This window comes from Ursus maritimus, unplaced genomic scaffold, assembly GCF_017311325.1.
Source record: "Ursus maritimus isolate PB19 unplaced genomic scaffold, ASM1731132v1 scaffold_10, whole genome shotgun sequence".
NCBI lineage: Eukaryota > Metazoa > Chordata > Mammalia > Carnivora > Ursidae > Ursus > Ursus maritimus.
This window is the reverse complement of record NW_024423344.1, coordinates 61,091,367-61,108,855: the sequence shown is the minus strand read 5'-3', so window position 1 is coordinate 61,108,855 and position 17,489 is coordinate 61,091,367. Positions and strand designations below refer to the sequence as shown.

At 35.2% G+C, this 17,489-nt stretch overlaps 1 long non-coding RNA gene across 1 annotated transcript; it reads left to right on the top strand.

Annotated features, from left to right (window-relative positions):
* The first annotated feature begins 1,446 nt into the window (after window positions 1–1,446).
* On the top strand, window positions 1,447–9,212 carry LOC121100269. The gene is made up of 3 exons (XR_005832025.1): window positions 1,447–1,833; window positions 7,204–7,362; window positions 8,503–9,212. It is a non-coding gene; the product is annotated as an uncharacterized LOC121100269 (long non-coding RNA).
* Window positions 9,213–17,489: the final 8,277 nt, after the last annotated feature.

Below are 17,489 nucleotides of genomic sequence, written 5' to 3'. Positions count from 1 at the left end.
TTATCCAGGAGAAACACTCATCAAATTTTACAGAATTACTTGAAATACAGCTCATCACTCTTCACTGAATATAATCACATTTTGATAAAACTAAACTACCAGAATAAAAGGGTGTTTGGAACTAGTGAACATCAAAGAGAACAAATTATTACCTTCAAAATTTGACCATTTTGAATTTAATGGAACATAATGCAATTGTATTATTGTTGTCTTAAAATGTTATTGAGATATTTCATTCATTTAATGAAGAAAATTGAGAGATTTTGTAAATAATAAAGCCAGTCTGCTGAGATTTTAAAGGCGTAAAGTTATGATAATTATCTGAGTTACAGTATTTTCTTACGTAAAATAAGTGTCGATATCATTATTACTTCACTTTCCAGGTTACTTTATCAGCTCGTTGTAATATACTTTAGTTTAGAGTGCACAGCAAAACAAGTATTCTGTTACTACACAACTAATCCTTGTAACAGCTGTGCGTTTACCATCCTCAGCTGCTCCAGTCACAACAATCATCCTTTTAACAGCCTGACACCTGTCTCTTATTATATTTGAGAGCAATTGTTAATTTCCTTAAGTTTTCCATCCCTTTTAGTGCCTTTGCCTTGCTTTAGTTCTCTGATGCACATTTACATGGTCTATTATATTAATTCTCTCATTTAATCTTGAAAACCTAAAATTATTAGGAAGTTAATTGTGCAGGGATCAGAGGTTTTTCTCACTTACAGCATAACTCTGTTAAATGACACAGTTTGTTCCAGCTTCTTGCTGACACTGCAAGAGATTGTCTAGAATAAAGAGTTCAATTACTTTCACAGTGCTAATCATATATCATTATGTAGAGGCATGAATCCTTAATTCCCAAGCCAGGGCCCGAAGCAGCACAGCAGCAATAAAGGACACATTCCAAATTCCTCTGTCCACTGCAGCATGCAGGTAATAACCGAAGAATAAAATAATTGTGTCTACTTGGCTATGCTCTTTATTAATTTGAATATTTGATGCCCACAATGAATCATGTTCCATTAATTTTTATTCACCCACACAAGATATTTGTCAGAATTGATTTGAAATGCATTGTGCAAGGCCAAATACCTATTTACACCTTTTTTTTTTAAAGAACTTTTCCTCCACAATTTAGGAAATGTAACTTTTCAAGGTGCAAATAAAAGTTCATAAATAACACTGAGCCAAGTCTCGCAGGCAAGTAATTCCTCAGCTTTAACAAAGCTTGATTGCTCCTTCTCCCCACACAATCTTAGACACGTAGGTTAATATGTAACCCACACCATTCTCTTGTTCAGTTTCCCCAAGGTCAACAAAGAAATGGAATTGGAGAGAAGAATATTGTTTGTTTCATAGGCAGGAAAATGGCTTATGAAATCTCAGAGCAGGGTGTAACCTCATTAAGATAAATGTAAAAATAACTCACCAATCACAAGTTATGGAAACAGGAAATCAATGCTTGTGTTTTATAACAAAGGCACTCTTAGACTTCTGGTGCTAGAAAAAGCTTCTGTTACCATTTTCTTTCTTCTCCTTCCCTCTCCTCTCTGTTGGCCTGGCAGGAAACTCTCTGGCTCCTTCTGCTCATGTTTCCTCCTGCCAGTTTGTTCTATTACCTGCCCAGCTGTGGCCAGAAGAGGCTGATAAATTTCCCCCCTTTACTCAGATGAGTAAGTTCCAAATGTGCAGAGAGTTATAATCAAGATTGCCCTTTGGAAGAGAAACACGGAGAGCACAGTGCTTACTGTTCAACTTTTTTTTCTCGCTAAAGCTGCTCAGGGTCTTACTACCTGTGTTGTACTTCCTGTTTTCAGGCTACATATAACTGTGAGTATTAGAAATGTTCTATAGTTGCAAACACAACTATTTACTTACAGAAAATAACTCTAAACAGAGTACAAATGTAATCACTTCATCAAGTAGCAAGGTTGGCAAATACAAGTTTCAAATTGTTTCACTGTTTTTATTTGCTTGATTTTCTCCAAAATTGAAAAGAAAAAAAATTCCTTTTTGTTCTCTCTTATTCCCTCCCTACCTCTCTCTCTTCTTTTTTTTTTCTCTCCTCCCCCCTTCCTCCCTTTCTTCATTCCTTCCTTCTTTCTTTTTGGTGAAAGGGTCAGTTTTGTGCCCTTTTGTATTTCATGTGCCCAGCTCCTAACCCTAGACTTTCATCAATATTTAGCTAATATTTTTTTTCTGTGACTTATAAATCACCTGTAAATTTAATATTCAATATTATATTATCTATATTTAAATGTGTTCCATTTTCCAAAAGTTGACCCTATGATATTTAAGATCTCTGTTGTTCAGTCCCTTCCATAGCATAACGCTGAAACTATACAGGTACTCTGCTTCATATCATTGGAAACTAGTACTTTTTGCAAAAATCATTTCTATAGATATAGCACATACTTTTGGGGATTAAGTGGTAATCTTTTGCCTTTATTTGTTACATAATCCACTTTCACTGTGAGGCACAGCTTACAAAAATATCACATCATTTTGTCAATATTTGATAGCATGACAATTTCTCCAGATTTTTTAAAAAAGATTTTATTTATTTATTCATGAGAGACAGAGAGAAAGAAGGACCCTGGGATCATGCCCTGAGCTGAAGGTGGATGCTTAACCAACTGAGCCACCCAGGCACCCATAAGGTTTTGATTATTAGACCACATGACCCAGCTGGGTTGAATGCAATGAGACTGGGAATAGCCTGGGATTGGAGAGTTGCTAATTGTAATTAAACATTAGTTGACTTATGTATACTTGGAATAGGTCAAAGTAGTTATGATTATTTACCCTGGTTACACTTTAAAATGGCAGTGAGATCTTTTAAAAAAAATACCGATATCATACCAATGAAATCTGAGGTCGGCCTGGGAATCTGTATTTTAAAAGGCTTCCCAAGTGGTTCTGATGCAAGTGAAGGTGGGGATCCTTGAGCTTGAGTCTCAGTTACATCAGTGACAGAAAATCAGCCTGGGGCCACTCTAAGCACTTCAACTACTGATCCCTACATACTCCTGACCCTCTCACTATTCTTTTTATTTGCTTTCACATTTGCACATTTATTAAAGTATGAAAAGTTTGGGTTGGATGCATAATCCTGCCAAATCAATATCTGCTCCCATATATTAGCTGGAGTCTGGCTACCCTCTTGATATTTCAGTAGGTGTTTCAAATTAGCCTTCTTAAATATTTTATCTCATCTGAAAAATTGCCATTCTGAAATTTACCATGAAAAACCTATTTACATTTTTATATGCTTTTTTGTCACTAAATTATATGGTTTTACTGTTTGAAATAATGCTTACTTTTGTTTTCTCAAAAATCACCTCCTTCAAACTCAGACATCCCTTTAATTCTAATACAACAGGATTTTATAATAGACATTACGTTCAAGTTTATAATTTTAGAGACTATTTATGGCCACTCATGTATATTGTTGGGCACTGTTCCAGTTTATTTTTTCTGATTTTAAAATCAAATCAATTCCTACATAAAAATGTTAAGTTTGGTAACTTTGAATTTTTTTCATGTAAATATAGTCACACATCAGAACATAGTTCATGTATCTTGATTGTTTAAAAAAGTTACATTAAATATGTTTATTCTTATTTTTTTCTAATTCTCAAGAATCATTTCCTTTGTGTGGCAGTCTCCCACCCTTTTTGTTTTCTAGATTACCTTTGTTTTGTTTTTTTCATCCACCGTACTTTATGAGTGGCCAGTGTCTGGCACATGTAGCACATACTGATTAATTCTTATTGCATAACAAATTGCCCAGAAATTCTACGGCTTAAAACAATAATAGTTCGTAACTGTTCATGCCTCTTTAAAGGTTGGTGGAAGTTCAGCTGACGTAGACTGAGTTTGACTTTGTGGCTTTGGTTTTTACTCTGTGCAGGTCCGTGGGATGCCTGGGGCAGCTCTGTTTCAGGCTCTGGGGACCAGGATGGTCTTTTTCTTGTATCTGTTATCCTTCTCCTGGGACTAGATACCACCTGGGGTATGTTCTTCTCATGAGAATGGCAGAAATTTTAGAGCTCAAGTGGAAACATAGGAGGATATTAAGGTCTTGGCTCAGAAATTGCATAATTCTACCTACATGCCATTGGCCAAAATGGGTTACAAGTGAATCCCAAGTCAAACGATGGAGAAGTCCACTCAGTCTTCCTTCAGGCCACACAAAGGTATGGATGCAAAAAGAGGACTGGAATTGGGATCAGTGAGTCAATATATGAAGCAATATCCCTCCTTCTTATGCTCATAGCTAATATCATTGACCTGTTAAATCACTCTTTCCTACTGAGCTAAGGTTGGCCTCAGAAATCTTCTCAAGTCAGTGTTTTATGAAGCTATGCCAAATTGATTCACTAATAAGTAGAATGCTGTTTTCCTTGTCCATTGTTCATTTTCTTCATGTTTAATTATTTCTTTCTCCTTTATATTATTTTAAAATTAAGACTTGGTCTAGATTGTATGACTGGTATAAAGCATTCAATTTTAAGAAAAAAGTTATGTAACCAAAGTTAATATTTGCCTTCTGTTAGGACAGGCTTGCAGGGAGAGATGACACTTTTCTGCTCTCTTAAGGTTATGTGGGGCCTTTAACCTACGTTCCCAATGAAATATGAGCAGAAATGATCCATGTCTTTTCCAGAATGAATCCTTTCATTTTGAGACTTTTCAGCTTTTTCACCCCTGCCAGTGGTCATGGAAGCAAATACTGATATGGAGGTGAGATGCTGAGCCATTGCATAGGAGACAGATCCCCTGAAGCACCCGCCAGACTCACTGCCAACTTGCTTATGAGGAATAAAACTTTTTTAAGCCCTGAGATTTGGAGCCTTTCTGTTACTCCAGAACTTTACCTATCATGAACAAACTGTGTTTTCCCAAAACTGAAGCTGAAGGTAAATAATGAATGCAATTCACTGCAGCCAATTCAATATCTTAGATGAACAAAAACAGTGTAGTCTTACGGATGTATGAAAGGAAATCAAAGTAGGCAAATGTGAGTGATTTTCAATATTTCTTAGTTCTTTTTCTTATTATTGGTTGCAGTTAAAATTGATGCCCTTTGGAAGAGTTCTCATGCTGATCACTATATCTAGCCAAATAGGAGAAAATAAAAGCATTAGTGACAAAAGGAATGGTGTAAAAATGCCAGGCAAAGGGGGCATCCCTAGCAAGTCTTCCTCTTCTGTCACGCACACCTGACTGAGCTGAAGTTTGAATATGGAGGTATTGATTAGGAAAGTATCTTTGGAAAAGCTGTGTATCCAGCCTTTAAGTCAAGCTTGTCTTGGATTGAAATTTAAGATGCTGTTCTTACAACAATCTGCATTTATTTATCCCTTTGCCTGTCCTTTGATTTTTGACATTTTGGTATCTTGGAAAGTACATAGTTGAGACTTTGATATACTTATGGGTAGAGACAGTAATCTTTTGGCATTTGGCAAAGAAATGTCCTAATTCATAACCTATTCAGGAACATTCCTTAATTTATAGGGGATCCACAGCCCCTTGAGAAAGAATTTGAACACTATATATAGTTGGGATTCATATATATCTATATATTTATATCTATATCTATATATAAACAGACTGACAGACTGCTATACCTGGAGGTAAGGATGGACATGAAGGTTCCTGATGGAGAGTTACCATGAATGAAAAAGGAGTTTGGCAGGTGAGGCCAGAATTAATAGGTAAGGATGAATGTCAGGTGTGGTAAAAGTTCTCCATTCTAAAAGTATATAATGAAGCTGTGCTTTAATACTCCTAAACCCAGAAAGTAAGTCAGCAATACTGTGGGCTTTGAGAAGAAAATGGCTGAGATAAAAATAAAAGACTATGTAACTGAGGGCACTGTTCTCCTTAACTAATCACCGCCTCCACCCTCTAGAGACCTTGGGAATCACTTCCTTATTTCCCAAGATAGAAAAAAAAAAAAAACCCACCAGAAATGTGGAAATCAGCAGGAGCATGAATATGGAACAAAGAATTATACCAGTTTATGGATAGCAAGAATTGACAACTCTAAAACAAAATGGCTTCAGAATAACTGGTAGAAACTCTGATCATACGTGAGATACATCTCATGTCCAGACTCCCAATGGGAGAGCAACTACAGCTGAAAAATGGTAAGGTTGGGGTATATAGAATATATCTGAAACTATCTTTGGATGATGCTTAAATCTGAAATATGTATCTTAATTTATATGAAATATTCATCTTAAACTTCAGTCCAGGATTTGCCTGATGTAAAACAAAGGCTGAATAGACAACTTACTTAAAAATACTTTCCCATTCAATACTGCCACATTCCAACCTCAGCTCAGTCAGGTGGGAGTGACAGCAGCAGCAGAACACTTGCTAAGGATGCCCCCTTTGCCTGGTATTTTAAGCCATTCTTTCTCTCCCTTGCTTTTTTTTCTTCTTTTGGGCCAGGTATAGTGATCAGCATGAGAGCTTTTCCAAAAGCCATCAACTTAACCTCCAGAGATAGTTTCAGATATATGCTGATTTAAATATATAGAGATAGATATATGAAGCACAAATTAAGAACTCTTTCTTTTTTTCACCTTTTTTGTTAACATTTTAGTAAAATATACATACATACTGAAGAGGACTAATTATAAATGTAGAAATCAAAAAATTTCCAAAAAGTGAACACATTTGTGACACCAGAACCCAGATCAAGAAAGAGAACATTACCAGCATCCTGGAAGCCTCCCCATCTCCCCTCCAGTCCATAAACCCTCGAGACTGACATAGCTTAGTTTTGCCAGATTTTGAACTTTATATACATGGAATCAAACACTAGACTTTTTTTGTTTGTTTCCGGCCTTTTTAATTCAACATTTTATGTGTAAGATTTATTACTGTTGCATTTGGTTGTAGTTTATTAACTTCTTATTGGCCTGTAGTAATCTACAACATGAATATAGCGTAATTTATTTATCTATTCTAGTGATGACGGATTTTTACCTCCATCTTGGGTCTGCTAGGACTAGTGCTGCTGTGAACATAGCCTACGTGTTCTGATAAGCATTTGTACAGAATTTTGTTCTTTGTATAACTGGGAATGAAAATGCAGGATCATAAGATATGCATATATACAGCTTATATACACTGTTCTGAACAGTTTTCCAAAACAGTTGTACCAACTTACATTTCCATCAACAGATATGTTTTAGGTAATTGGTGCACAATGGTTTTGACTGGATGCCACACACTGTGAATAAAAAACCACAGCGGTACCAGATGAAGTTATTTGCCATGGGAGAAGCATCACTATTGCCTCTATAAAAGGGGGTGTGGCACCTAAATCTTCCATTTTCTAAGGTGAGTCAATTTTGGATAAATTCTATCTGCCCCTGGTTGTTCTTTGCTTTTAACTCTAGACTTCCAATTTTCCCGCTGAGTAATTTTTCCAATTGTTCATTGGGCTCACCATCCTTAGAGGATGTTTCTGTCCTTTGCAATGAGTAAATGAAGAAAATTCCTTGACATTACTCATTAGCTTTCTTCTTCAGGCATCTTATTATTTTTTTTTTGAGCTGCTGCAATATTTATTTATCTATCTATTTATTTATTTGTTTATTTATTCATTTTTTAACTGCTGCAATATTTATTTATCTATCTATCTATTTATTTATTTGTTTATTTATTCATTTTTTAAAATATTTATTTTATTATATTAGTCACCATACAGTACATCCCCAGTTCTTGATGCAATGTTCCATGATTCATTACTTGCATATAACACCCAGTGCACCATGCAATATGTGCCCTCCCTAATACCCATCACTGGCCTATCCCAATTCCCCACACCCCTCTCCTCTGAAGCCCTCAGTTTGTTTCCCAGAGTCCACAGTCTCTCATGGTTCATTCTTCCCTTCCTTCTCCTACCTATCTTCCTATTTCTTATGTTCCATAAATGAGTGAAACCATATGATAATTGTCTTTCTCTGCTTGACTTATTTCACTTAGCATAATCTCCTTCAGTCCCGTCCATGTTGCTGCAAATGTTGTATAATCGTTCTTTCTGATGGCTGAGTAATATTCCATTGTATATATGGACCACATCTTCTTAATCCAGTCATCTGTTGAAGGGCATCTCGGCTCCTTCCACGATTTAGCTATATTCCCACCAACAATGTAAGAGGGATCCCCTTTCACCACATCCTCTCCAACATTTGTTGTTTCCTGCCTTGTCCATTTTTGCCATTCTAACTGGTGTAAGGTGGTATCTCAAGGTGGTTTTGATTTGAATTTCCCTGATGGCTAATGATTTTGAACATTTTTTCATGTGTCTGTTAGCCATTTGTATGTCTTCATTGGAAAAGTGTCTGTTCATATCTTCTGCTTAAGAATTCAGAAAATGTCTTAAAGGAGAAACCCTCAAGTCTTCAATTTTGTCATGTTTACCCTATGGACCAATAAAGTCTCTGCTGATTTCTCTTAACCTCACTCCTTTGCCAGGGACAAGAATGAATTCTCATTCTCCTACTTTCCCCATTAAAAGAAAAAAAAATGAAAATACAGCTGTGGATCAACAAGGCACCACTCCTTCCAAGACTGTCAATTGAAAATAATTGTGTTCACTGGAACCACTTCATCTGGAGGGTCTTTTCCCTTCAGCATCACAGTACTATGGAACAGTCTGCTTTACTTTTCAGAAGATTTTGGCTTAGCTATTTTGTTTCTTTCCTGTATAGTCTTAGAATTATTCCACATGTCTTTGGAGGAAACAGGCTACATGTTTGAGGCTACTCAACTCTACAGTCTTGTTTTTCCAGTGCGGTGCAACTACTGAACACTCCACTGGTTTTGTTCTCCCGTAGTGGCTCCCTGCCTATGCTAGCCAGATTCTTCCTCTCTTCCCAGTGCTCCAGGAAAAAAAAAAAAAAAAAAAAGAATTGCCCCCCAGAAAGAACGGCTGCCAATCATCAGCTCACCTCTCCATGGTCCTCCCCTATCTAATTTATTAGTTGCTAGTTTTTATTGCTTCTGCAGTAATATGATGCTTTAAATGAAGGATTTTTGTATTTTATCTGCCTTTTTAAATTGTTCTTTGTGGAACATTAGTATGGAATGAATTAATCTTTCTCTTAGTTTAGATTTTCTAGATTTGGTCTCTGTCTAAACAGTGACAGTTTTCAGAGCATGGAGATTAGTATAAATATGGCACATGTTTGGCCATGAATGAAAAACTGTTATTTATAAAATTATTTTCAGAAATAAAAATAACACTAAGAAACTCTGTGTATAATTCTGAAAATGTGTAAATGTTTTAACAATTTTTTCCCTCATTATTTGTGATAAAATCCTATATGTCTTATAGAGCATTGTGTGTGTATTACAGCATTTGAAGCTATGTATGTACTATTTTGAGCACAAATAAACCTTGCTATATTGTAATAAGAAGTGATTTCATTGGGTCCATCGATGTAAAAGAACAATTATTTGCTGGTTTCCTTAATGTTGTTTTGCAAACTTTCTCATTTAGTCGTTTTGAACTTGCTCAATTTCTGCCAATGGCAACCTGTTCTCAAGCTTCAATACTTTGTCTTCATTACCCTTAATTTTTTGCCTAATAACAAAGTTTATTAGTTAAGCTAATAGCCATGAATTGTGGTTCATTAATTGAAACTTCAGATTCATTGGTTTTAATAAAAAAGCTCACAGTCACTTCTTAAATCACTTTCAGATGTAGTTAATTTCTTTTAATCTTTTTCTTTTTTGTTGCTTTGTTTTTTCTACCTTTGTATGAAAATAATTAATAGAGATTGATTCATTAAAAGTGATGGTTGAATTTGTACCATAGGTAAACTGAAAACCATCAAATCTGGATATTCTTTTTAGGTAACATCATTTTTAAATGCTCTTTTTATAACCAGGATTACAATTTTTGAAAAACATTTTATAATCTTTTTTCCTCAGTTTTTCATATTAAATAGTAAAAAATGTAAGGGACTCCCAATTATTTAATTTTATGAAGACTTTAATGTGGTAATACTTCCTATTTTAATTTATTTCCTTGGTTTTACCATAGTGTTTTGTTTCCAGACAGCTTGTAGTTTTGATTTTAAATCTTTTTGCTATAATAATAATTAAAAATTCCAAATATACAAGAAAAATGTTTTGCATATAACACAAATAATTTAATAGCATGTATATATACACAAACATATATATATATATATATATATATATATATGTACTATACACACACACACACTCATTACAAATACAAATAATATTCTATTTAATCCCTAATGGTAAAAATATAACTTCCAATTACCCAATACCTTGTCACTCTTTTGAAAAAGAGTGCTCTTCATTATGTGATCAGCTTTCAAGTTAGAGTGAAAGTTTACTTGATAGTTACAGTGCTTGAACTCTTGTATAGTAAATTAGATTCTACAAAGCTCCCATGTATTTATTGGAGTTTAACAAAACTGCATGATTCTGTACTACTTGGGTACCAGCAGGAAGCAACCCCTGAGAGAAGAAATCACAGCTGGGAGCAATTAAGACTGATTAGTTTGTGGCTGAGAAAATCAAAATGGAAAGAAACTTCTCTTTGGGGGAATTAGGAGCTGCATTCCCAAGCATTTCCAAGTTGAGTACAATTCTCAGAGGAATTTAGAGCTGAGGAAAAATGTGAATTTCAAATATTTGGAGGTTTTCTCAGCTTATTTAATGTCTGCATAGCCACGATGTGTTGATTCTATTGGATATTTGAAAGAAAAATAAGTTCAAGTAAATTGACCAACTTTTCTTCACATGGATTTCCCAACTTTTTTATATGCTCCAAGGTTTCCCTAATATTTTCATTTGACCTTATAGATAGAATATAGATGGTTAATGTAACTTCTTACTATTTATTTATAGAGATTGAGATAGCTGTGAGAAATTGGCTAAGCACATAAATATCAGTTCTTCTGAAAAAAGTGCACATTATTGTGTATGAGATTGGTCTGAATTATCCTTTAGGAACTGTAAAATAGTCCAGTTGAAATTTTAAGCAAGAAATATGCAGAAACCTTATACATAATTCCTGAAAATGCTATCCTGGATAAAGAATTGGTTTCTCAAGAGTCAGATAAGTATGTGCTTAATAAAGCAAGAGAAATTTTTTTAAAATGGCAATAGACTGCATAGCTTATACCAGTTTCTTTTGCTTTCTATTTGAATTATAGATACTCATTAGAAATGCTTCTTTTGAATAGGCTGAATTGGGTAACTAACAAATTATAAATATAAATTAAGTAGAAAGTTGTTTTTCTAGACTTTGTAAGTAATCTATCAGAGATTCATTTATTCTCAATTCTATGTCAGTTGGTGCTGACTTTATTGTTTTATGTGGATAGGTTTGTTAGTATATTGAAACTTCTATAGCAGAAATATGATGACTTAATATTAGGATGTTATAAGCAACAATGATTCTGCTTTTCTTTCTCTTCACAGGCAGAATGGGTTATTTTTATATGTAATAATTTATTTAACATGATGTTCTGTGCCCAGATTTTCACAATCATTCTATTTTCCTCTCACCTTTCTCTCTCTCTCTCTCTCTTTCCTTCTTTCTTCTTTCACTGTTGGGTGTGCTGAAAATATCACATATGTGAAACAAAGTGAAGGCCAATTTTTGAAATATATTTGAAGGACTGATGGTTCAAAGAGCATAAAAAATGTAAGAGAAAGAAATCATAATTATTAACTATAAAAATGTGGCTTGGTGGGACAATAGATTACTGAATCAAAAGTTGTCTTAGGTTTTATTTCTGGATATATAAATATATCTCTGTGTAATCTCAGTTCTCTTAATTCATTTTACTACTTTAACCACTTTACAGAGAGTGACAATACTAATTCTGGATGCTAGATGATTGGATAACTTTAATATTACACAAATACAAAAAGCTTTATTAGATACATATTAATGATAGGAGCACCTGGGTGGCTCAGTTGCTTAAGCATCTGCCTTTGGCTCAGGTCATAATCCCAGGGTCCTGGGATCAAGCCCTAGGTTGGACTCCCTGCTCAGTGGAAAGCCTGCTTCTCCTCCCATTGCCCCTCCGCTTGTGCTCTCTCTCTCAAATAAACAAAATCTTAAAAAAATACATATTAAGGATAATATACTTCATTTTTAGTTTAAGACAATTATTGACTAAATTATAGGACGTCATGGTTCAAAATTCAGCAATCCCTTACCAGAGATTATGTGAAAGGGAACCTGAAGCTGGTTATTACCCAATGATTTTCTATTTCCTAAACCAATAGTTCTCAACTTATCTTTTAAGTCCCATGTATTTTTCTATAAAAGAACCCAAGTTTCAATAAAAGAAACAAAAAATCTCACTTTTTCTATGTTAGAAATGTTATTTGCATGCATTATAATGCTATATACAGTAAGATTTAAAAACAAATCACTGCATTAATGTTGGGAGTATATATTTTTGCTATTAGAGATTTTATATCTGATAACACTATATCTCTTGGACAGTGTAAATCACATTACTGTCATCAGTAGGTTAACAGAACTGCTATGTAGGCTGACAAGACACAGTTAAAAATGGCTAGCAAATTGGGGTAAAGTGGTATGGAATCCTACAGAGAACCACACAAACCATTAGAAAGAAGGCCCAGGAACCAGAGGTAAACAGAATCCTCACTTTTTAAGTTTATCCTGTATTACCCACAGCAGGTTGGGTCAGCAATATATTCCTGCTTGCAACTGGGTATTGGAGTTAAGTTAAAAAGAGTCTTTGGAATATTTAGGAAAGCACCTGTCATGAGTGGTCTTCAAACTGGGACACATATAATCTGGGAATATAAGAAAACTTTCCAAAGGGTAAGAGAGCTCAGGTGTTTTTAAGGGACATTTTTCAGATCTTCTCCTTTCACACGAACTTTTTACTAAAATTAATCTGTGATACTTTCATAATAACCCTTCCTCTATTTTATCAGAATTAAGCATCCCTTCACATCCTAAATCTAAATGGAACTTTAGACCTCTTTGATTTCCCCTGTGGAAGCTCTCATGACTGACAAAGCACAAAAACCCTTAGGGATTTCCACCTTTCCCTCCTCATCCACCTTCTCTTAAGCATATAGCACAGCATTAGAAAGCAGGGTATTTGGGTCAGTATGGGATCATTGTGGGATCTTCTGAACTCGGGTAAATTGGTAGAGTTCCACTCAGGCACTAACAGCCACATTTATTCAAAGGTTTTTCTTTTTTTTGGTTTTATTTCATTTTATTTTGTTTTGGTTTATCCTCTGTCCTATAATGAAAAATGCACTACTTCTGAAGGAGATTCTCATAAAAGCATACTTAAGTAAATATCAGTAAAAAATGATGAGCAAGAAAAATATTTTTGCTATGTACATAAAAATAAGCCATTCCTCTTCCACTATTCTCAACATTCATCCTTGGAGAGTTTTAAAAAAATTACCTTCAAAAAACCAAAGCAAAATAGATTACTGACATTGACTTTTAAGCTCTGAGATATCTGCAAGAGATACCAAACTTTTTATTATTCATGACTAAAAGTCTTAGGCTATGATTTTGTTATGATTTATTTAAGATAAAAAATGTCATATTATGAAATAATTACTCCAATTATAGCTAACTTTGTTTCACCTTACACAATATTTAATATTTTCTGCCACCTACAGACAGTCTAAAATTATATACTAGCTCAAGGATGTATTCATTTTGATGGTATATGTCTTTGTATTTCATTGATTATTTTTTAAAAAGTTTGATCATGATATATACAGTTAATTTAGTTTCTGATTTTGATACTTGATTATTATCTAACAATTCTACAAAGTTGAATGCAGGACTTCAATACTTACACAGGAATTTTTTTAAAATATATTTTAAAAAATTTTAAGCAGGCTCCATGCTCAACGTGGGGCTTGAACTCATGATACTGAGATCAAGAGTTGCATGCTTAAATGACTGAGCCAGCCAGGTGCCCCTGCACATGAACATTTTTTAAAGAATACCATGACTTATCTTCTCCATCTTATAAATAACTTTTTAATTTTAGCTATTTATAACATTTTCATCTATATTATATCTTATTACAAAGTAAAGAGAAACTGTATATTATCTACTCATTTCCTAAAATTATGTATGTGGGTAGAATATATTTTGATCTCTATCAGGTTAATCTTTTTTTTTAAGTTTATCTATTTGAGAGAGAGAGAGAGAGAGAGAGAGAGAGAGAATGTGTGGGGGAGGAGGAAGGGAAGAAGGAGAGGGAGAAACAGATACCCCGCTGAGCAGGGAGCCTGATCCAGGACCCCAATATCATGACATGAGCGGAAGTCAGATGCTTAACCCACTGAGCCACCCAGATGCCCCTCTATCAGTTTAATCTTGATCAGACAAACCTTTAGTAATTGATACTACAAAGTGATTTATTTCTTGTAGAAGGCAAGTCAGATTTGGCCAATTAGGTTATATTGGGGACATTTTTCATAAATGGAGTAATCATAATATGCCAGGTTCAAGGTTTGTGTGGAAACATACTTAACTGATATGATGAAAACTATAAAAAATATATTAGAAAACGTATACTGAAATGACTATTTTTTTAATTTTTTCCAACCCTTTCTGAGTATGCCAGATATGCTGAAGGTCCCTAAGACCACCACTAGGTTTGATGATGTAGTAGGAAGCTCACAGGACTTCAAATAAAGGTAAAAAAAAAAAAAAGGTTGCCCCAAGTAAAAGAATTGTAGTCATAATTAATAGTTCCTTTTTAAGTTTTAGTAAGCTTTTCTGGTATACTTAGACACTGAGAAATTAAATTCTAATGTATAAGCAACAAATCTTTTTGAAGATCACATAGTTTCAAATTTTCTGCTTTCAATGCAACTTGACAACAAAATATTTAAGTTGTTAGCTGATAGGTTATTAAAATCATTTTTGATGATATATCATATATAAAAGCCCTTATGTTCATTTGTCATTCATTTGTTCAAACACTTATTCAACAAATATTAAGACCCTATATGCTCCAATTATACTTGTGGTTTGGATAGAAATATTAAATGAGACACCACTCCTACACCAGTGAGTTTGAAGTCTATAGGAGAAACTACTACAACGTAGTAAATAATGAGGCAGTAGCATGTATGATGAATCTGGGTTCGCTCAATCAGAATGGCTTCCTGGAGGAGTTGGTAGAGAATACAAGAGATGCAGCAAGTTCATGTTTGGACCTAACTTTTTAAAGGTATTTATTTTACCTCTAACCTCAATTTCTAAAGGTTAAAATTTCACATGAAATGCCCCTCCACTGTAGAATGGATAAGCAAACTGGTTCACCCACACAAAGGAATATTACTAAAAAACCAAAAGGAATGGACCACTGGTACACCCAGCAACATGAATGAACCTCAAATGTGCTATGCTAAGTGCAAGAGGCCAGATTTGAAAATGTACTTCCATCTATAGCATAGTCTAGAAAAGGCAAATTATGGGAGCAGAGAACAGATCAGTAGCTGCTAGGGGTTTGGGGTAAGAGGGGTTGACTGTAAAAAGCAAGGAGGAATTTCTGGAGGTGATAGCATTCTTCTATATCCTGGTGATGGTTAAGTCTCAGAACTGACCATTAAAAAGGATGATGATTGCTGATTATAATTTATACCTTGATTAAAAAAAAAGAACAGTTCACATGAATTCAGCTATGTTCCCATAGGTGCAGATGTGCATGTGCATACACATACGCCTACTCACAAAACTGGTGACTCATTCCTTGCTCCCTTTCCCTGTGGAAGCTTTCCCAGCAGACCCTCTCAACAGGAGTGCTATTGGATTTTAGGCAGGATAATTGTTCATTGCCTGGGACGGCAGTGTGCTATACAGGATATTTAGCAACTCTGGCACTCACCTGCTAAATGCCAGGAGCATCCACATACCTTTCCCAAAGTCCCCTAGGTGATGTATCTAGCTGAAAGCCACATGCTGGACATGATTTCCCCAAACTCTCACCAAATGAAAAGGAGTGAGTTTAATTCATCATTGAAGAAGAAAGAACTGAAGTGTTTCACTCATCTTTTCTCTTTTTCGGGGGGTGGCCTGCCTACCTGTAGAGAGAGTACATTCTAGTTGGCTCTGTCCCATGAATAGGGGAGTTGACTTTGTTTCTGGCCACATCTTGGGGTTGGAAGGTATGAAAGGTAAATTCACATGAGTGTTAGCACACCAGCCTTGTGTCCTCTAAGCTAGCTTTCAGAAGTAAGAGAGCTGGCACTTCAGTCTCCGTCAGTCTGACTTCTGTGTCTGTCTTATCAGATCTCAGGAAGGAAAGAGAGGAATGTTTTATATAGATCCACTGCCCCAAATTTATATATTTGTTAATTAGTAGAAGTATCCATTGGTTAGTATAAATCCTCCAACCTTTAGTTCCTGTTATGACACACACTTAAGCACACACTGGTTAATAAACCCAGACCCTGAAACTCAAAGTAAGACTACAGCACTGTGAACTTTCTGAAATTCATTCGTAAGTGTGTACGAAAAACCAGTGCCATTTGTTTCTCATAGCACACCAGTTGTTTCTCAGTTCATTCTCCACCTTTGAATGTAACAGGTCAAGGTTACATAGCAGCAGTGTCTGCCCTGGCAACCCAGTGTCAGGCTCTCTAATTGTGTCACCAACTGATCCACACTAACTCCTGCACTGCAATTTGTACTCTGCACACAGTATAAATGAAACCGTCAGTGTTAGGAGGAGACAAGCTTTTCCTTTGAAGCACGGAAACACTTTTTTTTCTAAGCAAGAAAGTATTTTGTGGGATAATGGAAGTGTCATAACATGGAACATTATCAGATCTTTTTGTCGGTGACTTCAAAAGCTAGACGCACTGCCACCTACAACCTGAGGTTGAAAATTCTTGTTTTAAAATAGTATTGATGGCATTCTGAGATGACAAAGGTATACTAGCCTCTGAACAAAACAATTAGTAGGCAATTTATTCCTCCTACCTTATCAGAGAGCCCTTCCAAGCTCTCTCCTGTTATAGCTTCCTTGTTCTTTCTCTGCTATAAGCCACAGAATGTTTCTAACTAGTTGCCTAATCTACGAAACGACAGCTAAACTCTCAGTATGCAGTATTTTAATTCTCATTTTGTTCTAAGTGGCTAACTATGATTTAAGTACATCACCTCTTTCTGCTCTTTAATATTTGTATTTTTTTTAGAAGTTTTTGTTTGTTTGTTTGTTTATTTCAGAGAGAGATTGTGAGCTGCAGGAAGAGGGAGAGAGAATCTGAAGCAGACTCCGCAATGAGCGCAGAGCCTGATGTGGAGGCTCAGTCCCACGACTGCAAGATCATGACCTGAGCTGAAACCAAGATTTGGCAGCTTAACTGACTGAGCCACCCAGGTGCCCCAACATCTGGCTTTTAAAAAGGACTTTCAATGGTTTATGCAGTCTTAT